This window comes from Oncorhynchus masou, unplaced genomic scaffold, assembly GCF_036934945.1.
Source record: "Oncorhynchus masou masou isolate Uvic2021 unplaced genomic scaffold, UVic_Omas_1.1 unplaced_scaffold_2562, whole genome shotgun sequence".
Taxonomy (NCBI): Eukaryota; Metazoa; Chordata; class Actinopteri; order Salmoniformes; family Salmonidae; genus Oncorhynchus; species Oncorhynchus masou.
In genome coordinates this window covers 35,204-60,520 of record NW_027009007.1, presented here as the reverse complement: position 1 = coordinate 60,520, position 25,317 = coordinate 35,204, and the positions used below count along the sequence as shown (strand labels likewise).

General features: G+C 41.8%; 11 non-coding genes across 11 annotated transcripts; all 11 read left to right on the top strand.

Annotated features, from left to right (window-relative positions):
- Positions 1-328: 328 nt before the first annotated feature.
- On the top strand, positions 329-400 carry trnaa-ugc (transfer RNA alanine (anticodon UGC)). Its single transcript has one exon. It is a non-coding gene; the product is annotated as a tRNA-Ala (tRNA).
- Positions 401-850: 450 nt separating this feature from the next.
- On the top strand, positions 851-922 carry trnat-cgu (transfer RNA threonine (anticodon CGU)). Its single transcript has one exon. It is a non-coding gene; the product is annotated as a tRNA-Thr (tRNA).
- Positions 923-2,552: 1,630 nt separating this feature from the next.
- On the top strand, positions 2,553-2,624 carry trnaa-ugc (transfer RNA alanine (anticodon UGC)). Its single transcript has one exon. It is a non-coding gene; the product is annotated as a tRNA-Ala (tRNA).
- A 452-nt stretch (positions 2,625-3,076) lies between these two features.
- On the top strand, positions 3,077-3,148 carry trnat-cgu (transfer RNA threonine (anticodon CGU)). Its single transcript has one exon. It is a non-coding gene; the product is annotated as a tRNA-Thr (tRNA).
- A 1,640-nt stretch (positions 3,149-4,788) lies between these two features.
- On the top strand, positions 4,789-4,860 carry trnaa-ugc (transfer RNA alanine (anticodon UGC)). The gene has a single exon. It is a non-coding gene; the product is annotated as a tRNA-Ala (tRNA).
- Positions 4,861-5,312: 452 nt separating this feature from the next.
- trnat-cgu (transfer RNA threonine (anticodon CGU)) lies at positions 5,313-5,384 on the top strand. The gene has a single exon. It is a non-coding gene; the product is annotated as a tRNA-Thr (tRNA).
- Positions 5,385-7,024: 1,640 nt separating this feature from the next.
- trnaa-ugc (transfer RNA alanine (anticodon UGC)) lies at positions 7,025-7,096 on the top strand. The gene has a single exon. It is a non-coding gene; the product is annotated as a tRNA-Ala (tRNA).
- Positions 7,097-7,548: 452 nt separating this feature from the next.
- On the top strand, positions 7,549-7,620 carry trnat-cgu (transfer RNA threonine (anticodon CGU)). The gene has a single exon. It is a non-coding gene; the product is annotated as a tRNA-Thr (tRNA).
- A 1,637-nt stretch (positions 7,621-9,257) lies between these two features.
- trnaa-ugc (transfer RNA alanine (anticodon UGC)) lies at positions 9,258-9,329 on the top strand. The gene has a single exon. It is a non-coding gene; the product is annotated as a tRNA-Ala (tRNA).
- Positions 9,330-9,789: 460 nt separating this feature from the next.
- On the top strand, positions 9,790-9,861 carry trnat-cgu (transfer RNA threonine (anticodon CGU)). The gene has a single exon. It is a non-coding gene; the product is annotated as a tRNA-Thr (tRNA).
- A 1,644-nt stretch (positions 9,862-11,505) lies between these two features.
- On the top strand, positions 11,506-11,577 carry trnaa-ugc (transfer RNA alanine (anticodon UGC)). Its single transcript has one exon. It is a non-coding gene; the product is annotated as a tRNA-Ala (tRNA).
- Positions 11,578-25,317: the final 13,740 nt, after the last annotated feature.

Genomic DNA, 25,317 nt, shown 5'->3' with positions numbered 1-25,317 from the left:
GTTTTAATTTACTTTCTGCACTTTTGCGCACCAGTATTTCTACTTGCACATCACCCTCTGCTCATCTATCACTCCAGTGTTCATTTGCTAAATTGTGATTACTTCGCTACTATGGCCTATTTATTGCCTTTAAAAAAAAATCCATCCAATTCTTTATTGACTGTGCGCTTGTTTGTTCCATGTGTAGTGTTGTTGTTTGTGTTGCACTGCTTTGCTTTATCTTGGCCAGGTCGCAGTTGTGTATGAGAACTTGTTCTCAACTGGCTTACCTGGTAAAAGAAAGGAGAAATTTAAAAAAAAAAAAAATTATTTTTTTCTTTCCCAGAAAGGGGGTGTAGCTCAGTGGTAGAGCGCATGCTTTGCATGTATGAGGTCCTGGGTTCAATCCCCAGCACTTCCATGTGTTTTTTGCAAAGACCCAACTTCTACTTTCCAGAATGTCGAAATTCTAAGCAGGAAACAGAGATGTGCTAAATCATTTGTTCTTGTAATCTGAAGAACATGCGTTCAATCCCTGTTAGTACATTCATAGAACAGAAGTGGCATGGTTGCCAACTTTTATGGCATCATTTTCAAAAACTGAAGATCATGTTTTCGATCCCTGTCCGTACCTGTTTTAAGAATTGCTGCTATCATTTCATTGTCGTTTCAATGGAGTGGTGTATATAAAAAGTACCTTGTATTAATATTGCGTTTTATCTGCAAATTAAATGGGATGGAAGCTCAGAGGGAGTGCATGCTGTATATGTACGAGATCCTTTCTCCACTGAGTTTGTGTGCCAAATTCACATTTGCACAACTACTATTTTCAGAATGTTGATAAATATATATATATTTTGCATTATAGAGAGGCATGGTGGCCAAGTGGTAAGGCGTCGGTCTCGTAAACCGAAGATCATGGGTTCAAGTCCCATCCGTGCCTTTATAAAAAAGATTTCTGATTCCATGGAAATTTACATTCATTGGAGGACTTTGTAGAAAAATCATGTTGTATCAGTATTTGAACACAAGGGGAAGTATCTCTATGATAGAGCCACTTTACATGTATGCGGTCCTACAGTATTCCCCAACTTCTCTTTTGAGATTATTCACTTGTTATATTTGGTTTTGTACAACTCCCCTTTACACAATGTTGACATTCTAAGAATGAAATAGATGTGCAAAGTCATCTGTTTTTGTTAACTGAAGCACATGGGTTCAATCCTTGTTCGACGTTTATGATAGATAGCTGATATTATGGAAATGTACTTTCATCTTAACAGTGTAAAGAAAAGGTCAATTGTATTGATATGGCCACTGCGACCTGTATGCTCTAGTCGGCTGGCCCTCGCTACATATTCGTCGCCAGAACCACTGGCTCCAGGTCATCTGTAAGTCTATGCTAGGTAAAGCTCCGCCTTATCAAAGCACTCACAGGCGGCCTAGTCCTTGCGCAGCAGTCCCTTCCAGCTGCAGTCAGAGCAGGAGATATTCACCCCAGACTGCAAATGAATCGCGCATGTGGGAAGCCGCCGCTGGCTGATCCCGCCCTGGTCTACTTTTAAAAAAAAAACACAATTAACCTGAATTAGGGCCAGACTAGTTCCCATCATTTTCTCACATTGCCATTGAAAGTTTTTCCTATTGTCTCTTTTTGGTCCATTTAGATTGTATAGAATTTTTTTATTTTCAATGTTATGGTTAAAAATGTTAATGTTTTACTGTGACTTGTTGTAGGCTCCTAAGTGGACCATAAGGTTAAAAACAAAAACAAATTAAGAAAACTAAACTGAAAAACCAAAAAAGAACAATTAAAAACTAAGTTGCTCCGCCAGAGTGTCTCTTTTTGCTCACTTTTGCTGGTCCCAAGCCCGGATAAAGGAGGAGAATTGGAATTGTGACATAAAAAACAACAAGAATCGACAGAAGAAAGTTCATTTGTTGTTCTAAACATATTTAGGGTGTTTTTTTACTCACTTCTTGTCTCTCCCACAGAGTTATTCCTCTCTCCAACAGCGTCCATCACAATGACATGATCATGGCTAATTATGCAAATTCGGTGATGACGTCATGTTGCAACTTCTAGCGTCTTTTAGGACAGCCAATAGCTACTTTTCTTACTGAGAAGTTGGCAACACTGCTAACTTTAAACATCAGCTATCTGAGCAGCTTACCGATCGCTGCAGCTGTACATTGTCCATCTGTAAATAGCCCACCCAATCTACCTACCTCATAGCCATATGGTTTTAATTTACTTTCTGCACTTTTGCGCACCAGTATTTCTACTTGCACATCACCCTCTGCTCATCTATCACTCCAGTGTTCATTTGCTAAATTGTGATTACTTCGCTACTATGGCCTATTTATTGCCTTTAAAAAAAAAATCCATCCAATTCTTTATTGACTGTGCGCTTGTTTGTTCCATGTGTAGTGTTGTTGTTTGTGTTGCACTGCTTTGCTTTATCTTGGCCAGGTCGCAGTTGTGTATGAGAACTTGTTCTCAACTGGCTTACCTGGTAAAAGAAAGGAGAAATTTAAAAAAAAAAAAATTTTTTTTTTTTCTTTCCCAGAAAGGGGGTGTAGCTCAGTGGTAGAGCGCATGCTTTGCATGTATGAGGTCCTGGGTTCAATCCCCAGCACATCCATGTGTTTTTTGCAAAGACCCAACTTCTACTTTCCAGAATGTCGAAATTCTAAGCAGGAAACAGAGATGTGCTAAATCATTTGTTCTTGTAATCTGAAGAACATGCGTTCAATCCCTGTTAGTACATTCATAGAACAGAAGTGGCATGGTTGCCAACTTTTATGGCATCATTTTCAAAAACTGAAGATCATGTTTTCGATCCCTGTCAGTACCTGTTTTAAGAATTGCTCCTATCATTTCATTGTCGTTTCAATGGAGTGGTGTATATAAAAAGTACATTGTATTAATATTGCGTTTTATCTGCAAATTAAATGGGATGGAAGCTCAGAGGGGGAGTGCATGCTGTATATGTACGAGATCCTTTCTCCACTGAGTTTGTGTGCCAAATTCACATTTGCACAACTACTATTTTCAGAATGTTGATAAATATATATATATTTTGCATTATAGAGAGGCATGGTGGCCAAGTGGTAAGGCGTCGGTCTCGTAAACCGAAGATCATGGGTTCAAGTCCCATCCGTGCCTTTATAAAAAAAGATTTCTGATTCCATGGAAATTTACATTCATTGGAGGACTTTGTAGAAAAATCATGTTGTATCAGTATTTGAACACAAGGGAAGTATCTCTATGATAGAGCCACTTTACATGTATGCTGTCCTACAGTATTCCCCAACTTATCTTTTGAGATTATTCACTTGTTATATTTGGTTTTGTACAACTCCCCTTTACACAATGTTGACATTCTAAGAATGAAATAGATGTGCAAAGTCATCTGTTTTTGTTAACTGAAGCACATGGGTTCAATCCTTGTTCGACGTTTATGATAGATAGCTGATATTATGGAAATGTACTTTCATCTTAACAGTGTAAAGAAAAGGTCAATTGTATTGATATGGCCACTGCGACCTGTATGCTCTAGTCGGCTGGCCCTCGCTACATATTCGTCGCCAGAACCACTGGCTCCAGGTCATCTGTAAGTCTATGCTAGGTAAAGCTCCGCCTTATCAAAGCACTCACAGGCGGCCTAGTCCTTGCGCAGCAGTCCCTTCCAGCTGCAGTCAGAGCAGGAGATATTCACCCCTCCGCGTCCAGACTGCAAATGAATCGCGCATGTGGGAAGCCGCCGCTGGCTGATCCCGCCCTGGTCTACTTTAAAAAAAAAACACAATTAACCTGAATTAGGGCCAGACTAGTTCCCATCATTTTCTCACATTGCCATTGAAAGTTTTTCCTATTGTCTCTTTTTGGTCCATTTAGATTGTATAGAATTTTTTTATTTTCAATGTTATGGTTAAAAATGTTAATGTTTTACTGTGACTTGTTGTAGGCTCCTAAGTGGACCATAAGGTTAAAAACAAAAACAAATTAAGAAAACTAAACTGAAAAACCAAAAAAGAACAATTAAAAACTAAGTTGCTCCGCCAGAGTGTCTCTTTTTGCTCACTTTTGCTGGTCCCAAGCCCGGATAAAGGAGGAGAATTGGAATTGTGACATAAAAAACAACAAGAATCGACAGAAGAAAGTTCATTTGTTGTTCTAAACATATTTAGGGTGTTTTTTTACTCACTTCTTGTCTCTCCCACAGAGTTATTCCTCTCTCCAACAGCGTCCATCACAATGACATGATCATGGCTAATTATGCAAATTCGGTGATGACGTCATGTTGCAACTTCTAGCGTCTTTTAGGACAGCCAATAGCTACTTTTCTTACTGAGAAGTTGGCAACACTGCTAACTTTAAACATCAGCTATCTGAGCAGCTTACCGATCGCTGCAGCTGTACATTGTCCATCTGTAAATAGCCCACCCAATCTACCTACCTCATAGCCATATGGTTTTAATTTACTTTCTGCACTTTTGCGCACCAGTATTTCTACTTGCACATCACCCTCTGCTCATCTATCACTCCAGTGTTCATTTGCTAAATTGTGATTACTTCGCTACTATGGCCTATTTATTGCCTTTAAAAAAAAAAAAAAAATCCAATTCTTTATTGACTGTGCGCTTGTTTGTTCCATGTGTAGTGTTGTTGTTTGTGTTGCACTGCTTTGCTTTATCTTGGCCAGGTCGCAGTTGTGTATGAGAACTTGTTCTCAACTGGCTTACCTGGTAAAAGAAAGGAGAAATTTAAAAAAAAAAAAAACATTTTTTTTTCTTTCCCAGAAAGGGGGTGTAGCTCAGTGGTAGAGCGCATGCTTTGCATGTATGAGGTCCTGGGTTCAATCCCCAGCACTTCCATGTGTTTTTTGCAAAGACCCAACTTCTACTTTCCAGAATGTCGAAATTCTAAGCAGGAAACAGAGATGTGCTAAATCATTTGTTCTTGTAATCTGAAGAACATGCGTTCAATCCCTGTTAGTACATTCATAGAACAGAAGTGGCATGGTTGCCAACTTTTATGGCATCATTTTCAAAAACTGAAGATCATGTTTTCGATCCCTGTCAGTACCTGTTTTAAGAATTGCTCCTATCATTTCATTGTCGTTTCAATGGAGTGGTGTATATAAAAAGTACATTGTATTAATATTGCGTTTTATCTGCAAATTAAATGGGATGGAAGCTCAGAGGGGGAGTGCATGCTGTATATGTACGAGATCCTTTCTCCACTGAGTTTGTGTGCCAAATTCACATTTGCACAACTACTATTTTCAGAATGTTGATAAATATATATATATTTTGCATTATAGAGAGGCATGGTGGCCAAGTGGTAAGGCGTCGGTCTCGTAAACCGAAGATCATGGGTTCAAGTCCCATCCGTGCCTTTATAAAAAAAGATTTCTGATTCCATGGAAATTTACATTCATTGGAGGACTTTGTAGAAAAATCATGTTGTATCAGTATTTGAACACAAGGGAAGTATCTCTATGATAGAGCCACTTTACATGTATGCGGTCCTACAGTATTCCCCAACTTATCTTTTGAGATTATTCACTTGTTATATTTGGTTTTGTACAACTCCCCTTTACACAATGTTGACATTCTAAGAATGAAATAGATGTGCAAAGTCATCTGTTTTCGTTAACTGAAGCACATGGGTTCAATCCTTGTTCGACGTTTATGATAGATAGCTGATATTATGGAAATGTACTTTCATCTTAACAGTGTAAAGAAAAGGTCAATTGTATTGATATGGCCACTGCGACCTGTATGCTCTAGTCGGCTGGCCCTCGCTACATATTCGTCGCCAGAACCACTGGCTCCAGGTCATCTGTAAGTCTATGCTAGGTAAAGCTCCGCCTTATCAAAGCACTCACAGGCGGCCTAGTCCTTGCGCAGCAGTCCCTTCCAGCTGCAGTCAGAGCAGGAGATATTCACCCCTCCGCGTCCAGACTGCAAATGAATCGCGCATGTGGGAAGCCGCCGCTGGCTGATCCCGCCCTGGTCTACTTTAAAAAAAAAAACACAATTAACCTGAATTAGGGCCAGACTAGTTCCCATCATTTTCTCACATTGCCATTGAAAGTTTTTCCTATTGTCTCTTTTTGGTCCATTTAGATTGTATAGAATTTTTTTATTTTCAATGTTATGGTTAAAAATGTTAATGTTTTACTGTGACTTGTTGTAGGCTCCTAAGTGGACCATAAGGTTAAAAACAAAAACAAATTAAGAAAACTAAACTGAAAAACCAAAAAAGAACAATTAAAAACTAAGTTGCTCCGCCAGAGTGTCTCTTTTTGCTCACTTTTGCTGGTCCCAAGCCCGGATAAAGGAGGAGAATTGGAATTGTGACATAAAAAACAACAAGAATCGACAGAAGAAAGTTCATTTGTTGTTCTAAACATATTTAGGGTGTTTTTTTACTCACTTCTTGTCTCTCCCACAGAGTTATTCCTCTCTCCAACAGCGTCCATCACAATGACATGATCATGGCTAATTATGCAAATTCGGTGATGACGTCATGTTGCAACTTCTAGCGTCTTTTAGGACAGCCAATAGCTACTTTTCTTACTGAGAAGTTGGCAACACTGCTAACTTTAAACATCAGCTATCTGAGCAGCTTACCGATCGCTGCAGCTGTACATTGTCCATCTGTAAATAGCCCACCCAATCTACCTACCTCATAGCCATATGGTTTTAATTTACTTTCTGCACTTTTGCGCACCAGTATTTCTACTTGCACATCACCCTCTGCTCATCTATCACTCCAGTGTTCATTTGCTAAATTGTGATTACTTCGCTACTATGGCCTATTTATTGCCTTTAAAAAAAAAATCCATCCAATTCTTTATTGACTGTGCGCTTGTTTGTTCCATGTGTAGTGTTGTTGTTTGTGTTGCACTGCTTTGCTTTATCTTGGCCAGGTCGCAGTTGTGTATGAGAACTTGTTCTCAACTGGCTTACCTGGTAAAAGAAAGGAGAAATTTAAAAAAAAAAAAAAGATTTTTTTTTTCTTTCCCAGAAAGGGGGTGTAGCTCAGTGGTAGAGCGCATGCTTTGCATGTATGAGGTCCTGGGTTCAATCCCCAGCACTTCCATGTGTTTTCTGCAAAGACCCAACTTCTACTTTCCAGAATGTCGAAATTCTAAGCAGGAAACAGAGATGTGCTAAATCATTTGTTCTTGTAATCTGAAGAACATGCGTTCAATCCCTGTTAGTACATTCATAGAACAGAAGTGGCATGGTTGCCAACTTTTATGGCATCATTTTCAAAAACTGAAGATCATGTTTTCGATCCCTGTCAGTACCTGTTTTAAGAATTGCTCCTATCATTTCATTGTCGTTTCAATGGAGTGGTGTATATAAAAAGTACATTGTATTAATATTGCGTTTTATCTGCAAATTAAATGGGATGGAAGCTCAGAGGGGGAGTGCATGCTGTATATGTACGAGGTCCTTTCTCCACTGAGTTTGTGTGCCAAATTCACATTTGCACAACTACTATTTTCAGAATGTTGATAAATATATATATATTTTGCATTATAGAGAGGCATGGTGGCCAAGTGGTAAGGCGTCGGTCTCGTAAACCGAAGATCATGGGTTCAAGTCCCATCCGTGCCTTTATAAAAAAAGATTTCTGATTCCATGGAAATTTACATTCATTGGAGGACTTTGTAGAAAAATCATGTTGTATCAGTATTTGAACACAAGGGGAAGTATCTCTATGATAGAGCCACTTTACTTGTATGCGGTCCTACAGTATTCCCCAACTTATCTTTTGAGATTATTCACTTGTTATATTTGGTTTTGTACAACTCCCCTTTACACAATGTTGACATTCTAAGAATGAAATAGATGTGCAAAGTCATCTGTTTTCGTTAACTGAAGCACATGGGTTCAATCCTTGTTCGACGTTTATGATAGATAGCTGATATTATGGAAATGTACTTTCATCTTAACAGTGTAAAGAAAAGGTCAATTGTATTGATATGGCCACTGCGACCTGTATGCTCTAGTCGGCTGGCCCTCGCTACATATTCGTCGCCAGAACCACTGGCTCCAGGTCATCTGTAAGTCTATGCTAGGTAAAGCTCCGCCTTATCAAAGCACTCACAGGCGGCCTAGTCCTTGCGCAGCAGTCCCTTCCAGCTGCAGTCAGAGCAGGAGATATTCACCCCTCCGCGTCCAGACTGCAAATGAATCGCGCATGTGGGAAGCCGCCGCTGGCTGATCCCGCCCTGGTCTACTTTAAAAAAAAAAACACAATTAACCTGAATTAGGGCCAGACTAGTTCCCATCATTTTCTCACATTGCCATTGAAAGTTTTTCCTATTGTCTCTTTTTGGTCCATTTAGATTGTATAGAATTTTTTTATTTTCAATGTTATGGTTAAAAATGTTAATGTTTTACTGTGACTTGTTGTAGGCTCCTAAGTGGACCATAAGGTTAAAAACAAAAACAAATTAAGAAAACTAAACTGAAAAACCAAAAAAGAACAATTAAAAACTAAGTTGCTCCGCCAGAGTGTCTCTTTTTGCTCACTTTTGCTGGTCCCAAGCCCGGATAAAGGAGGAGAATTGGAATTGTGACATAAAAAACAACAAGAATCGACAGAAGAAAGTTCATTTGTTGTTCTAAACATATTTAGGGTGTTTTTTTACTCACTTCTTGTCTCTCCCACAGAGTTATTCCTCTCTCCAACAGCGTCCATCACAATGACATGATCATGGCTAATTATGCAAATTCGGTGATGACGTCATGTTGCAACTTCTAGCGTCTTTTAGGACAGCCAATAGCTACTTTTCTTACTGAGAAGTTGGCAACACTGCTAACTTTAAACATCAGCTATCTGAGCAGCTTACCGATCGCTGCAGCTGTACATTGTCCATCTGTAAATAGCCCACCCAATCTACCTACCTCATAGCCATATGGTTTTAATTTACTTTCTGCACTTTTGCGCACCAGTATTTCTACTTGCACATCACCCTCTGCTCATCTATCACTCCAGTGTTCATTTGCTAAATTGTGATTACTTCGCTACTATGGCCTATTTATTGCCTTTAAAAAAAAAATCCATCCAATTCTTTATTGACTGTGCGCTTGTTTGTTCCATGTGTAGTGTTGTTGTTTGTGTTGCACTGCTTTGCTTTATCTTGGCCAGGTCGCAGTTGTGTATGAGAACTTGTTCTCAACTGGCTTACCTGGTACAAGGAAGGAGAAATTTAAAAAAAAAGAAACATTTTTTTCTTTCCCAGAAAGGGGGTGTAGCTCAGTGGTAGAGCGCATGCTTTGCATGTATGAGGTCCTGGGTTCAATCCCCAGCACTTCCATGTGTTTTTTGCAAAGACCCAACTTCTACTTTCCAGAATGTCGAAATTCTAAGCAGGAAACAGAGATGTGCTAAATCATTTGGTCTTGTAATCTGAAGAACATGCGTTCAATCCCTGTTAGTACATTCATAGAACAGAAGTGGCATGGTTGCCAACTTTTATGGCATCATTTTCAAAAACTGAAGATCATGTTTTCAATTAGATCCCTGTCTGTACCTGTTTTAAGAATTGCTCCTATCATTTCATTGTCGTTTCAATGGAGTGGTGTATATAAAAGTACATTGTATTAATATTGCGTTTTATCTGCAAATTAAATGGGATGGAAGCTCAGAGGGGGAGTGCATGCTGTATATGTACGAGATCCTTTCTCCACTGAGTTTGTGTGCCAAATTCACATTTGCAAATTCAACTACTATTTTCAGAATGTTGATAAATATATATATATTTTGCATTATAGAGAGGCATGGTGGCCAAGTGGTAAGGCGTCGGTCTCGTAAACCGAAGATCATGGGTTCAAGTCCCATCCGTGCCTTTATAAAAAAAGATTTCTGATTCCATGGAAATTTACATTCATTGGAGGACTTTGTAGAAAAATCATGTTGTATCAGTATTTGAACACAAGGGGTATCTCTATGATAGAGCCACTTTACATGTATGCGGTCCTACAGTATTCCCCAACTTATCTTTTGAGATTATTCACTTGTTATATTTGGTTTTGTACAACTCCCCTTTACACAATGTTGACATTCTAAGAATGAAATAGATGTGCAAAGTCATCTGTTTTCAGTTAACTGAAGCACATGGGTTCAATCCTTGTTCGACGTTTATGATAGATAGCTGATATTATGGAAATGTACTTTCATCTTAACAGTGTAAAGAAAAGGTCAATTGTATTGATATGGCCACTGCGCCTGTATGCTCTAGTCGGCTGGCCCTCGCTACATATTCGTCGCCAGAACCACTGGCTCCAGGTCATCTGTAAGTCTATGCTAGGTAAAGCTCCGCCTTATCAAAGCACTCACAGGCGGCCTAGTCCTTGCGCAGCAGTCCCTTCCAGCTGCAGTCAGAGCAGGAGATATTCACCCCTCCGCGTCCAGACTGCAAATGAATCAGGTAGACCATGTGTGGAAGCCGCTGCTGGCTGATCCCGCCCTGGTCTACTTTAAAAAAAACCACAATTAACCTGAATTAGGGCCAGACTAGTTCCCATCATTTTCTCACATTGCCATTGAAAGTTTTTCCTATTGTCTCTTTTTGGTCCATTTAGATTGTATAGAATTTTTTTATTTTCAATGTTATGGTTAAAAATGTTAATGTTTTACTGTGACTTGTTGTAGGCTCCTAAGTGGACCATAAGGTTAAAAACAAAAACAAATTAAGAAAACTAAACTGAAAAACCAAAAAAATCAACAATAAAACTAAAAACTAAGTTGCTCCGCCAGAGTGTCTCTTTTTGCTCACTTTTGCTGGTCCCAAGCCCGGATAAAGGAGGAGAATTGGAATTGTGACATAAAAAACAACAAGAATCGACAGAAGAAAGTTCATTTGTTGTTCTAAACATATTTAGGGTGTTTTTTTACTCACTTCTTGTCTCTCCCACAGAGTTATTCCTCTCTCCAACAGCGTCCATCACAATGACATGATCATGGCTAATTATGCAAATTTGGTGATGACGTCATGTTGCAACTTCTAGCGTCTTTTAGGACAGCCAATAGCTACTTTTCTTACTGAGAAGTTGGCAACACTGCTAACTTTAAACATCAGCTATCTGAGCAGCTTAAAATCGCTGCAGCTGTACATTGTCCATCTGTAAATAGCCCACCCAATCTACCTACCTCATAGCCATATGGTTTTAATTTACTTTCTGCACTTTTGCGCACCAGTATTTCTACTTGCACATCACCCTCTGCTCATCTATCACTCCAGTGTTCATTTGCTAAATTGTGATTACTTCGCTACTATGGCCTATTTATTGCCTTTAAAAAAAAAATCCATCCAATTCTTTATTGACTGTGCGCTTGTTTGTTCCATGTGTAGTGTTGTTGTTTGTGTTGCACTGCTTTGCTTTATCTTGGCCAGGTCGCAGTTGTGTATGAGAACTTGTTCTCAACTGGCTTACCTGGTACAAGGAAGGAGAAATTTTAAAAAAAATAAACATTTTTTTCTTTCCCAGAAAGGGGGTGTAGCTCAGTGGTAGAGCGCATGCTTTGCATGTATGAGGTCCTGGGTTCAATCCCCAGCACTTCCATGTGTTTTCTGCAAAGACCCAACTTCTACTTTCCAGAATGTCGAAATTCTAAGCAGGAAACAGAGATGTGCTAAATCATTTGTTCTTGTAATCTGAAGAACATGCGTTCAATCCCTGTTAGTACATTCATAGAACAGAAGTGGCATGGTTGCCAACTTTTATGGCATCATTTTCAAAAACTGAAGATCATGTTTTCGATCCGTGTCAGTACCTGTTTTAAGAATTGCTCCTATCATTTCATTGTCGTTTCAATGGAGTGGTGTATATAAAAAGTACATTGTACATCCTGAGTTTTAAGTCTTTACTATAAAAACTGACTGATTTACACAGGGTTGAATGCACTATGTCTATCAAACTGCAGGCAGGGTATGGGTAAACACTTTTAGGGCGATTGTAACCACTTCCGGTTGGTCCAGGAAGCTTAGAATCGACACAGGTAGACCTTATAATGGCCTGATGGACTGGTACCAAAGACAGGTTCATACAGCATTCATAACCCATATAGACTCCAGGTTGTATTTAGGGGAGCAGGCAATGTATTCCTATGGGGAGAAAAGTCAATGCAAACTTTTTGATGTAAACACCTTCTTTTAACTGTGAAGGGTTAATGCCACACGGTCAAGGTTAGGCTTGCACAGATCGGGAGGACCTTAGGAACATTCCTGTGGTTGAATTGTCTTTCTAAACCTAACGGTTCCGCCGCTGTCACCCAAAATCAAATGACATTGTGGTGCAGGCTTCATTTTGGGCCTACTTTTCTCATGGTCGCTGCGCTCAGACCGAGCGAGCTACGGTCAAGCGGGGCGCCTCGTTGGACTCGGCACAGTCTGGACACTATGGTGATGCCATTTTTTGTGTTGATTTCAGAATGCCATTTTGGTGATGGTCCCTCTCCGCTTAAACATATTGCAAATTAACAAAAGTCAACTAGCAAGTCAGTGTCCATCAGTCAATTAGATGTCATTCTGACACCAAACTGATATCAATTGACACCAAACCCACTTTTTCCAACTCATTTAGAAGCCAACTATCACATATGTCAGAGCAGGCCCATAATTCACAGCGCCTTTAGATGAAAACATAATAAAAACGTAAAACACATAGTTACGTTCTAGCTGCGGGTCCAGTTCGGACATTATGTGTAGTCCTATGTGAGGCGACCCCGAATCCCGAGTTTCGGCTCAATAGGTCATTCGGTGCCCGAGTAAAACCCTAATTGGTGCTGAAAATCCACTTTTTTTCCATGACTTGCTACGGGGTCCTTGAATGAGCTATCTGACAGAAACGTTGGGGTCCGTCTCTATGGGCCGAACCGGTTTCAATGCACCTAGTCTTGTGTCTCTGAGACTTTTCTAAATGTCGCCATTTTTGTAATGGTCAAAATGAATTGAAGTCATTGCAAATGTACGAGGCTGTTTCTCGGTCCGAGAACCTTCTAGAGCCACCTAACTCACCACGCACTATCGACCTGAGGTCTAGAACAGGTTTCTAAAGTTTCGGAACTCTAGGTCTGACGGTTCTTTTTAGCTCGAACAAAGCTAACTATTGGAGGCAGTGTCAGTCTCTACGCACCCCAATACGTCCCTCCATCCAAGTTGTGTATCTGTGTGATTTAGTTTTCCTTTGAATTTTTATGGGAAAAATGACTGATTTACAGTTCATGGGTGTTGCCTAATCACAGATATGAAGTTTTGGACAGATCTGATTTTTTTAACCCTTCCAAACAGCCCCTGAGACACCAATTATGGCACTTCCGGTTGACACAGGAAGCTATAAGTCAACACATATCCTCATTGGGCTATGCTTTTACAGAATCCTGAGTTTTAAGTCTTTACGTTAAGAATTGACTGATTTACACAGGGTTCAATGCACTATGTCCATCAAATTGCAGGCAGGGTATGGATATACACTTTTAGGGTGATTTTAAGCACTTCCGGTTGGCCCAGGAAGCCTAGAATCGACACAGGTAGACCTTATAGTGGCCTGATGGACTGGTACCGAAGACAGGTTCATACAGCATTCATAACCCATATAGACTCCAGGTTGTATTTAGGGGAGCAGGCAATGTATTCCTATGGGGAGAGAAGTCAATGCAAACTGTTTTTATGTAAACACCTTCTTTTAACTGTGAAGGGTTAATGTCACACGGTCAAGGTTAGGCTTGCACAGATTGGGAGGACCTTAGGAACAGTCCTGTGTTTGTATTGTCCTTCTAAACCTAACGGTTCCGCCGCTGTCACCCAAAATCAAATGACGTTGTGGTGCAGGCTTCATTTTGGGCCTACTTTCTCATGGTCGCTGCGCTCAGACCGAGCGAGCTACGGTCAAGCGGGATATCTCGTTGAACTCGGCACGGTCTTGGGATTATGTTTATGCCATTGCCTTTCTGTGTCTTTAAACACCGCCATTTGTCATGGTCCATCCTTGCTGTGTGTGTTGCAAATGCTTTTCTTTGACATCTGTTGGGAGAAATGACTGATTTTACAGTTCAGGAGGGTTGCCTAATCACATATGAAGTTTTGAAAAATCTGACCTTTTTAACCCTTTAGGATACAGCCACTATGACACCATTTAAGGCACTTCCTGTTGGCACAGGAAGCTATAAATAAACTCATATCCTCATTGGGGTATGCCTTTACAGAATCCTGAGTTTTAAGTCTTTACGTTAAGAAACTGAGTTATTTACGGAGGGTTTAGTGAGTGTGTGTTATTTCAGAAAATCATAGAAAATCACAGAAATCTCGCTGAGCTCCGCAGCACACTTTAAAAATATTCGTATGAACACCCTGCAACTGGATCTGTAACTGTTGAAAAAAAAAACCTATATTTGAACATCACAAATCTGTCATTGCTACGATTTCTCTTAAATGACGATAGATAAATGGCTGATTTTTTTCTATTGACACCGGAGGCTCCTTGACTTTGACGTGAAGTGAATCTTTTTTCTCTATTTTCATTTTGGACCTTTAATCCCAGAAAAATGGCCATAACTCAAAAAGTCATTGAGGCCTAGACGCCATCTTGTTCGGGGCCAACTGCCCATTATGCCAAACCTATGCTCACCAAGTTTCGACCTGAGGTCTAAATATTTTCAGTTTTCGAGATATGGCCCGTCGTGATTCGTGATGTTTTGTCAAATTGCAGTATGATTGCTTATGCCCTCTTGTGGGACTGTTTCCGGTTTTCCTTTGAATTTTTCATAGCGGAAAAATGACCAAAATTTGATCATTTTATAAAACGAAAACCGAATGTCCGATAAAGTTCATTTGATGACTTCCCGGTAGGTCTGGCCCTTCCAAACAGCCCTGAGACATCCCCGAATTTTAAAAATGTTTTCGGACGTCTAGTAAGGGACGGTACATTTGCAATATGGACTTTTTCACTAACCATACAGAAAATGTCGAAATGTTCCCTTAAGGTATGTAGTGAATAACTATCGTATTTTTAACACTCTGCAAAAACAGCTAGTTGATGAGAGGCTGAAAGAGAATTGCAAGAATTGCCCAATTTCACAGGCGGGCCACAAACAGGCAAATAACAAAAAGCATCTCGGAACGCACAACTCGTCGGTCGTTGTCAGTGGATTGTATTGGCGGGAAGAACAAAAATATCGTCTGCAGGGTAATCGAAGTCACCGCATCTAATGTCAAGTCACAGGTGAGCTGCTTTGTTAAACCCTAAAAATAAATAATAACACGTTTGGAGACTCCAGGTTGTATTTAGCGTTAAAAATACCCATTAAGCCATTTGTTAAGATTTCCCCCATGTGGACCTGTTGTCACTTTACCCTGATGGTTGCTGATATTTCCAGACACTTTTTCAGTCTTATCTGAGGAATTTTATCATTTATATTTGAATGGCCATATTCTGAGGCCAGTTTAGCGTTCATTCAATGATGATTTACTACTCTTTTCCATTGAAGGCCATATTGAGGTTAAATCAATGACTGGAGTTTTTCATTGATAAAAACAAATGACTATTGAGAGTGCAAGTCGGTATCGTGCATAAATTTACTGGTCTCTGTGGTGATTTTAGAAGGCTGTGCCTATTTCTACTTTTACCCCATACTCTTTAACCCGATACCCAGATACTATGCTGTAGTCAGGATGGCCGAGAGGTCTAAGGCGCTGCGTTCAGGTCGCAGTCTACCATGGAGGCGGGTGTTCAAATCCTACTTCTGACAGTTGTTTAATGCCTCTCAGGAGTCATGCTCATTTAGAAGCCAACTAGCACAGTGTCCATCAGAATTAGATGTCATTCTGAACCAAACTGATACCAATTGACACCAAACCCACTTTTTCCAAAATAAGATGATGAAATAACAACTTCACACAGTGAAATAATAATATATAATAAACACTCTCAAATGCAAACCTTCTGGAGCTGAGCAAAGATAGAGGAAAATAAGAAAACAGCTGTACTTAATAACAAATGAATGAGGGGAACATTTCATGTCATTGCATAATAATGAGTTTCCGCATTTTCTTTCAGCTGTAAAATTATCACTTTCTGTAGGCTATGCTATCATTTACATTTTACATTTAAGTCATTTAGCAGACGCTCTTATCCAGAGCGACTTACAAATTGGTGAATTCACCTTCTGACATCCAGTGGAACAGCCACTTTACAATAGTGCATCTAAATCATTTAAGTGGGGGTGAGAAGGATTTTCTTTATCCTATCCTTGGTATTCCTTGAAGAGGTGGGGTTTCAGGTGTCTCCGGAAGGTGGTGATTGACTCCGCTGTCCTGGCGTCGTGAGGGAGTTTGTTCCACCATTGGGGGGCCAGAGCAGCAGCGAACTTTTGACTGGGCTGAGCGGGAACTGTACTTCCTCAGTGGTGGGGAGGCGAGCAGGCCAGAGGTGGATGAACGCAGTGCCCTTGTTTGGGTGTAGGGCCTGATCAGAGCCTGGAGGCACTGGGGTGCCGTTCCCCTCACAGCTCCGTCCCTCAAGCACCATGGTCTTGTGTGATGCGAGTTTTCAACTGGAAGCCAGTGGAGAAAAAGGACGGGGTTACAGTTCATGGGAAGGTTGAACACCAGAAGTTTTGGACAGATCTGGATGAGTTGTAACCCTTTAATGGCACAGGCAGGGAGCCCAGCCAACAGCGCACTTGCAGTAATCCAGACGGGAGATGACAAGTGCCTGGATTAGGACCTGTGCAGAATCCTGTGTTTTAAGTCTTTAATGTTGTAGAATGAACCTACAGGGTTGAATGGGCCATTTTCAAATTGATGTTAGTTGAGAACGACAGGGTGTTGTCCAGGATCACGCCAAGGTTCTTAGCGCTCTGGGAGGAGGACACAATGGAGTTGTCAACCGTGATGGCTGAGATCATGGACAGGTTCCTTCCCCGGGAGGAGGAGCAGCATCCGTCCCATGTCGAGGTTCAGGTTGATTTAGGGTGATCCGTCAATGTATTCTATGGGGAGAGAAGTCAATGCAAACTGTTTTTATGTAAACACCTTCTTTTCAACTGTGAAGGGTTAATGTCACACGGTCAATGTTAGGTCTGCACAGATCGGGAGGACCTTGAGGAACAGTCCTGTGTTTGAATTGTCCTTCTAAACCTAAACAGTTCCGCCCTGTCACCCAAAATCAAATGACATTGTGGTGCAGGCTTCATTTTGGGCCTACTCTTCTCATGGTCGGCGCCTGTCAGACCGAGCGAGCTACGGTCAAGCGGGGCCGCTCGTTGAACTGCCACAGTCTGGACACTATGGTGGATGCCATTTTTGGATCTGATGGTTCACAGTATCAGCTAACCCGGAGAGCGGAGCTTTAGCAGTGCGGAGCGGATACAGAGAAGAGCAGTCTCAGTTGAATGACTAGTCTTTGACTGATTTGGATCAAGAAGGTCATTCTGAGAGAGATAGCGGGAGAGCTGGCCAAGGACATTCAAGAGTTTTGGAGAGAAAAGAAAGAAGGGATACTGGTCTGTAGTTGTTGACATCGGAGGGATCGAGTGTAGGTTTTTTCAGAAGGGGTGCAACTCTCGCTCTTTGAAGACGGAAGGGATAGCCAGCGGTCAGGGATGAGTTGATGAGCGAGGTGAGGTAAGGGAGAAGGTCTCCGGAAATGGTCTGGAGAAGAGAGGAGGGGATAGGGTCAAGCGGGCAGGTTGTTGGGCGGCCGGCCGTCACAGAATCGAGATTTCATCTGGAGAGAGAAGAAAGAGGTCAGAGCACAGGGTAGGGCAGTGTGAGCAGAACCAGCGGTGTCGTTTGACTTAGCAAATGAGGATCGGATGTCGCGACCTTCTTTTCAAAATGGTTCGTCATCTGAACACCTGCAACTGGATCTGTAACTGTTGGAAAAAAAAGGGATATAGATCTGAACATCACAAATCTGTCATTGTTAGAGGCAGATGCTTCTTTAGAGTGGTAGAAAATGGCTTTAGCAGCAGAGACAGAGGAGGAAAATGTGACTTTGACGGAGGGAGTGAAAAATGCCAGGTCCGCAGGGAGGCGAGTTTTCTCCATTTCCGCTCGGCTTGGAGCACTGTTCTGTGAGCTCAGCAAAATGGCCATAGCCAACCGGAGGACCTAGACGCCATCTTGGATAGGGGACATAGAGAGTCAAAGGATGCAGAAAGGGATGAGAGGAGGGTTGAGGAGGCAGAATCAGGAGATAGGTTGGAGAAGGTATGAGCATAGGGAAGAGATGATAGGATGGAAGAGGAAATTGCGGGGGAGATTGCTTATGCCCTCTTGTGGGATTTTCCGGCATAGCGGAAAAATGACCAAAATTTGAGATTTTATAAAACGCAAACCGAATGTCCGAAGAAAGTTAGTTTGATGACTTCCCGGTAGGTCTGGCCCTGTGAGTAGGGGAAGCCATCCCCGAATTTTAAAAATGTTTTCGGAGTCTAGTAAAGGGACGGTACATTTGCAATAACTCTCCGAGGGAACCTGGAGGGCGATGGATGTTAACTTGAACCATACTGAAAATGTGAAGCATGGAATTCAAAGGTATGTAGTGAATAGACAGATGGGTTTAAGGGGAGCAAAAAATGACCAGTTGATGAGAGGATCTGAAACCACCCCGAATTGACCAGAAGCCCAATTTCACAGGCGGGCCACAAACAGAGCAAATAGGAAAAGCAGCATCTGTGGTGATCCATGTTTCCGTCAGTTGTCAGTGGATTCGAGGGACTGGAGGGAAGAAGGCTGAGATGATCTGTCTTGTTGGGTAGATCGGCAGTTCAGAGGCTATCTAATGGAAGTCACAGGTGAGCTGCTTTGTTAAACCACCAAAATAAATAATAACACGATTGGAGCGTTAAAATGGTCTTAAGCCATTTGTTAAGATTTCCCCCATGATGGACCTAGTTGAAGGCTACAGACCCTGATGAGTTGCTGATATTTCCAGAGACTTTTTCAGTCTTATCTGAGTTGAATTTTATCATTTATATCAGAATGGCCATATTCTGAGGCCAGTTTAGCGTTCATTCAATGAATGATTTACTAAAATTTTCCATTGAAGGCCATATTGAGGTTAAATCAATGACTGGAGTTTTTGTTGATAAAAACAAATGACTATTGACACTACACTAATCAAGTCGTTCGTGCATAAATTTACTGGTTTCTGTGCTGATTTTAGAAGGCTGCTGCCTATTTCTACTTTTACCCCATTACTTACGTTAACCCGATACCCAATAGCTGGCTAGTCAATGGAAAATCGCTCTAGACTACACAATTGTCTTAGATACAAAGACGGCTATGTAGCTAGCTAGCTACGATCAAACAAATCAAACCGTTGTACTGTAATGAAGTGAAATGAAAATGTGATACTACCTGTGGAGCGAAGCGGCGGAATGTTGACCGGGTTGTTGAAGTTCTATTCAGTAGACGTTGGCTAGCTGTTGGCAAATAGCTAGCAGTATCTCCTACGTTAAGGACGACAAATAGCTGGCTAGCTAACCTCGGTAAATTAAGATAATCACTCTAAGTCTACACACTCTAAACTACACAATTATCTTGGATACGAAGACAGCAAAGACAGCTATGTAGCTAGCTATCAGTTGCAGTAAGTAATGAGTTTCTACAGTTAATAGTTTCTACAGTGCTAGTAGACGTTAGCTAGCTGCTGGGCAGCTATGGTGGCCCTTTCACTACTAGCAAGCCTGTTGTCGTGTCCGAGTGGTTAAGGCGATGGACTAGAAATCCATTAGGATCATCAAGAAGATCATGGGTTCAATTCCCATCCGTGCCTTTATAGAAAAGACTTTTGATTCCATGGAAATTTACCTTCATTGGAGGACTTTGTAGAAAAATAATGTTGTATCAGTATTTGAACTCAAGTGGAAGTATCTCTACGATGGAGCCACTTTACATGTATGCGGTCCTACAGTATTCCCCAACTTGTCTTTTGAGATTATTCACTTGTTAAATTAGGTTTTGTACAACTCCCCTTTCCACAATGTTGACATTCTAAGAATGAAATAGATGTGCAAAGTCATCTGTTTTTGTTAACTGAAGCACATGGGTTCAATCCTTGTTCGACGTTTATGATAGATAGCTGATATTATGGAAATGTACTTTCATCACAACAGTGTAAAGAAAAGGTCAATTGTATTGATATGGCCACTGCGACCTGTATGCTCTAGTCGGCTGGCCCTCGCTACATATTCGTCACCAGAACCACTGGCTCCAGGTCATCTGTAAGTCTATGCTAGGTAAAGCTCTGCCTTATCAAAGCACTCACAGGCGGCCTAGTCCTTGCGCAGCAGTCCCTTCCAGCTGCAGTCAGAGCAGGAGATATTCAACCCTCCGCGTCCAGACTGCAAATGAATCGCGCATGTGGGAAGCCGCCGCTGGCTGATCCCGCCCTGGTCTACTTTAAAAAAAAAACACAATTAACCCCAAACAAGGATGAACGCAGTGCCCTTGTTTGGGTGTAGGGCCTGATCAGAGCCTGGAGGTACTGTTCGGTGCCGTGGCCCCCACAGCTCCGTAGGCAAGCACCATGGTCTTGTAGCGGATGCGGAGTCAACTGGAAGCCAGTGGAGACACCGGAGGAGCCCACCTGACTTCAGAGAACCTGGGATAGGTTAAAGAACACCAGACGGGCTGCGGCGATTTGGATGAGTTGTAAAGGGCTGTTTAATGGCATGTCAGGCAGGGAGCCCAGCCAACAGCGAGTTGCAGTAATCCAGACGGGAGATGACAAATGCCTGGATTAAATGACCTGCATAGCCTCCTGTGTGATAATTTTACAACTGAAAGATGTTGTAGAGCATGAACCTGACATGAAATGGCCACCGCCATGATGTTGTTGAGAACGACAGGGTGTTGTCCAGGATCACGCCAAGGTTCTTTGCGCTCTGGGAGGAGGACACAATGGAGTTGTCAACCGTGATGGCGAGATCATGGAACGGGCAGTTCATCATCTTCCCCGGGAGGAAGAGCAGCTCCGTCTTGAGAGGTTCAGCATCTGAGGTGGTGATCCCCGTCATCCACACTGATATGTCTGCCAGACATGCAGAGATGCCTTAGACCTCTCGCCATCCTGGTCATCAGATAGGGGGAATCGAGGATTAAAGTATGTCGTCTGCGTAGCAATGATAGGAGAGACCATGTAAGGTTATGACAGAGCCAAGTGACTTGGTGTATAGCGAGAATAGGAGAGGGCCTAGAACAGAGCCCTTTGGGACATCAGTGGTGAGAGCTCGTCATTGAGACAGACCTCAATATGCCCGCCACCTGGTAGGAGCGACCTGTCAGGTGAATGCAATCCAAACGTGGGCCTCAGAATATGCCCATTCAAAGATAAATGGAGAAAGGATCTGATGATTCACAGTATCGAAGGCAATAGGTCTAGAAGGATGAGAGCAGAGGAGAGAGGTTGCTTTAGCAGTGCGGAGCGGAGCGCCTCCGTGATACAGAGAAGAGCAGTCTCAGTTGAATGACTAGTCTTGAAACCTGACTGATTTGGATCAAGAAGGTCATTCTGAGAGAGATAGCGGGAGAGCTGGCCAAGGACGGCACGTTCAAGAGTTTTGGAGAGAAAAGAAAGAAGGGATACTGGTCTGTAGTTGTTGACATCGGAGGGATCGAGTGTGCAATTTTTTTCAGAAGGGCGCAACTAGCTGTTTTTGAAGACGTATTAAAAACGTACGATAGGGATGAAATCATGACATACCTAAGGGAAATTTTGAAATTTTCTGTTTTTATCAATGAAAAACTAGTGAAAAGTCCATAGGGTCAAATGGGCAGGTTGTTGGGCTAGGCGTCAGAATATGGCCATTCAAAAAAATTTTCATCTGGAAATATCAGCAGATCAGGGAGAAAGAGGTCAGAGCTCATCAAATGGGCATTTTTACATTCGGTTTCGTTTGATTAAAATGATCAAATTTTGGTCACCTTCTTTTCAAAATGGTTGACTTCCCGAAGTCATCTGCAGACGACCGACGAGTTGTGCGAGGGATTTGCCTGGGGGCCTGTGAAATTGGGCAGGAGGATTCAGGTGTTAGGGAGGAGAAGGTGGCAAAGAGCTTCCTAGGGTTAGATAAGATGCTTGGAATTTAGAGTGGTAAAATGAAAGTGGTCATTTTTCCGCACAGAAACAGAGGAGGAAAATGTAATCATACTGAATTTGACAAAACATCACGTCCGCGGGGCCATATCTCGAAAACTGAAAATATTTCGAAGCCGAAACTTGGTGAGCATAGGTTTGGCATAATGGGCAGTTGGCCCCGAACAAGATGGCGTCTAGGCCTCAACGGTTTTTGAGTTATGGCCATTTTTCTGGGATTAAAGGTCCAAAATGAAAATAGAGAAATTATTTTTTCACTTCACGTCAAATCAGGAGAAAGGTTGTCAAGGTAAAAGCAGAAAGAGCCATTTATCTATCGATTTAAGAGAAATCGTAGCAATGACAGATTTGTGATGTTCAAATATAGGGTTTTTTTTTCAACATTACCATCCAGTAGGGGCAGTGTGGGAAGTGTTGGATGATTTTCTGAGCGAGAGGGAAGGATACAAGGTAGTGGTCGGAGACTTGGAGGAAATAACACACAATGAGGTTAAAACTCAGTGGAAGAATAGCATCCTGTGCCAGATGGAAGTGCCTTAAATGCCTGTGTCATAGTGGCTGTATCCAAGGGTTAAAAAGGTCAGATCAAAACTTCATATGTGATTAGAAGGAGGCTCCTGAACTGTAAAATCAGTCATTTCTCCCAACAGATGTCAAAGGGAGGTTAACACACCCAGGACAGCAAGGATGGAGTGACAAAGGAAAGGTGTTTACATTTACATTTACATTTAAGTCATTTATGAGACGCTCTTATCCAGTTTAAAGACACAAATGATAAGGAATGTTAAGCATAAACATAATCCCAACAGCATGGAATTCAAAGAGATATCCCGCTAGATGGGTAAGGGTCTGAGCGAGAGAATGACCACTTGGGAGAGATGAGGCCCAAAATGAAGCCTGCACCAGAAGCTCTCATTTGATTTTGGGTGACAGCGGCGGAACCGTTAGGTTTAGGAAGACAATTCAACCACAGGAATGTTCCTAAGGTCCTCCCAATCTGTGCAAGCCTAACCTTGACCGTGTGGCATTAACCCTTCACAGTTAAAAGAAGGTGTTTACATCAAAAAGTTTGCATTGACTTCTCTCCCCATAGGAATACATTGGCTTCACCTCTAAATTCAACCTGAAGCCTATGTGGGTTATGAATGCCTTATGTACCTGTCTTCTATGACAGTCCATCAGACCACTATGAGGTCTACCTGTGTCAATTCTAAGCTTCCTGGAGCAACCGGAAGTGGTTAAATTGACCCAAAAGGTATTTGGATGTACATCACCAGCAAAGGATGAAAATGACTCTGCATTCAACCCTGTGTAGATCAGTCAATTCTCAACTTAAAGACTTAAAACTCAGGATTCTGTAAGTGTCTATGTCAATAAAGACATGTGTGTACTTATAGCTTCCTGTGCCAACCGGAAGTGCCATAATTGGTGTCTCAGGTGCTGTTTGGAAGGGTTAAAAAAATCAAATCTGTCCAAAACTTCATATGTGTGATTAGGCAACCCCCATGAACTGTAAATCAGTCATTTTTCCCATAAAAATTCAAAGGAAAACTAAATCACACAGATACACAACTTGGATGGAGGGACGTATTGGGGTGCGTAGAGGCTGACAGTGCCTCCAATAGTTAGCTTTGTTCGAGCTACAAAAGAACCGTCAGACCTAGAGTTCCGAAACTTTATAGAAACCTGTTCTAGACCTCAGGTCGATAGTGCGTGGTGAGTTAGGTGGCTCTAGAAGGTTCTCGGACCGAGAAACAGCCTCGTACATTTGCAATGACTTCAATTCATTTTGGCCATTACAAAATGGCAACATTTAGAAAAGTCTCAGAGACACAAGACTAGGTGCATTGAAACCGGCTCAGCCCATAGACACGGACCCCAACGTTTCTGTCCGATAGCTCATTCAAGGACCCCATAGCAAGTCATGGAAAAAGTGGATTTTCAGCACCAATTAGGGTTTTACTCGGACACCAAATGACCTATTGAGCCGAAACTCGGGATTCGGGGTCGCCTCAGCTAGGACTACACATATGTCCGAACTGGACACATGGCTAGAACGTAACTATGTGTTTTACGTTTTTATTATGTTTTCAACTAAAGGCGCTGTGAATTATGGGCCTGCTCTGTGTGTGATAGTTGGCTTCTAAATGAGTTGGAAAAAGTGGGTTTGGTGTCAATTGGTATCAGTTTGGTGTCAGAATGACATCTAATTGACTGATGGACACTGACTTGCTAGTTGACTTTTGTGCATTTGCAACATGTTTAAGCGGAGAGGGACCATCACGAAAATGGCATTCTGAAATCAACACAAAAAATGGCATCACCATAGTGTCCAGACTGTGCCGAGTTCAACGAGACGCCCCGCTTGACCGTAGCTCGCTCGGTCTGAGCGCAGCGACCATGAGAAGAGTAGGCCCAAAATGAAGCCTGCACCACAATGTCATTTGATTTTGGGTGACAGCGGCGGGACCGTTAGGTTTAGAAGGACAATTCAAACACAGGACTGTTCCCAAGGTCCTCCCGATCTGTGCAAGCCTAACATTGACCGTGTGACATTAACCCTTCACAGTTAAAAGAAGGTGTTTACATAAAAACAGTTTGCATTGACTTCTCTCCCCATAGGAATACATTGGCTTCACCTCTAAATTCAACCTGAAGCCTATGTGGGTTATGAATGCCTTATGAACCTGTCTTCTATGACAGTCCATCAGACCACTATGAGGTCTACCTGTGTCAATTCTAAGCTTCCTGGAGCAACCGGAAGTGGTTAAATTGACCCAAAAGGTATTTGGATGTACATCACCAGCAAAGGTGAAAATGACTCTGCATTCAACCCTGTGTAGATCAGTCAATTCTCAACTTAAAGACTTAAAACTCAGGATTCTGTAAGTGTCTATGTCAATCAAGACATGTGTGTACTTATAGCTTCCTGTGCCAACCGGAAGTGCCATAATTGGTGTCTCAGGTGCTGTTTGGAAGGGTTAAAAAAATCAGATCTGTCCAAAACTTCATATGTGTGATTAGGCAACCCCCATGAACTGTAAATCAGTCATTTTTCCCATAAAAATTCAAAGGAAAACTAAATCACACAGATACACAACTTGGATGGAGGGACGTATTGGGGTGCGTAGAGGCTGACAGTGCCTCCAATAGTTAGCTTTGTTCGAGCTACAAAAGAACCGTCAGACCTAGAGTTCCGAA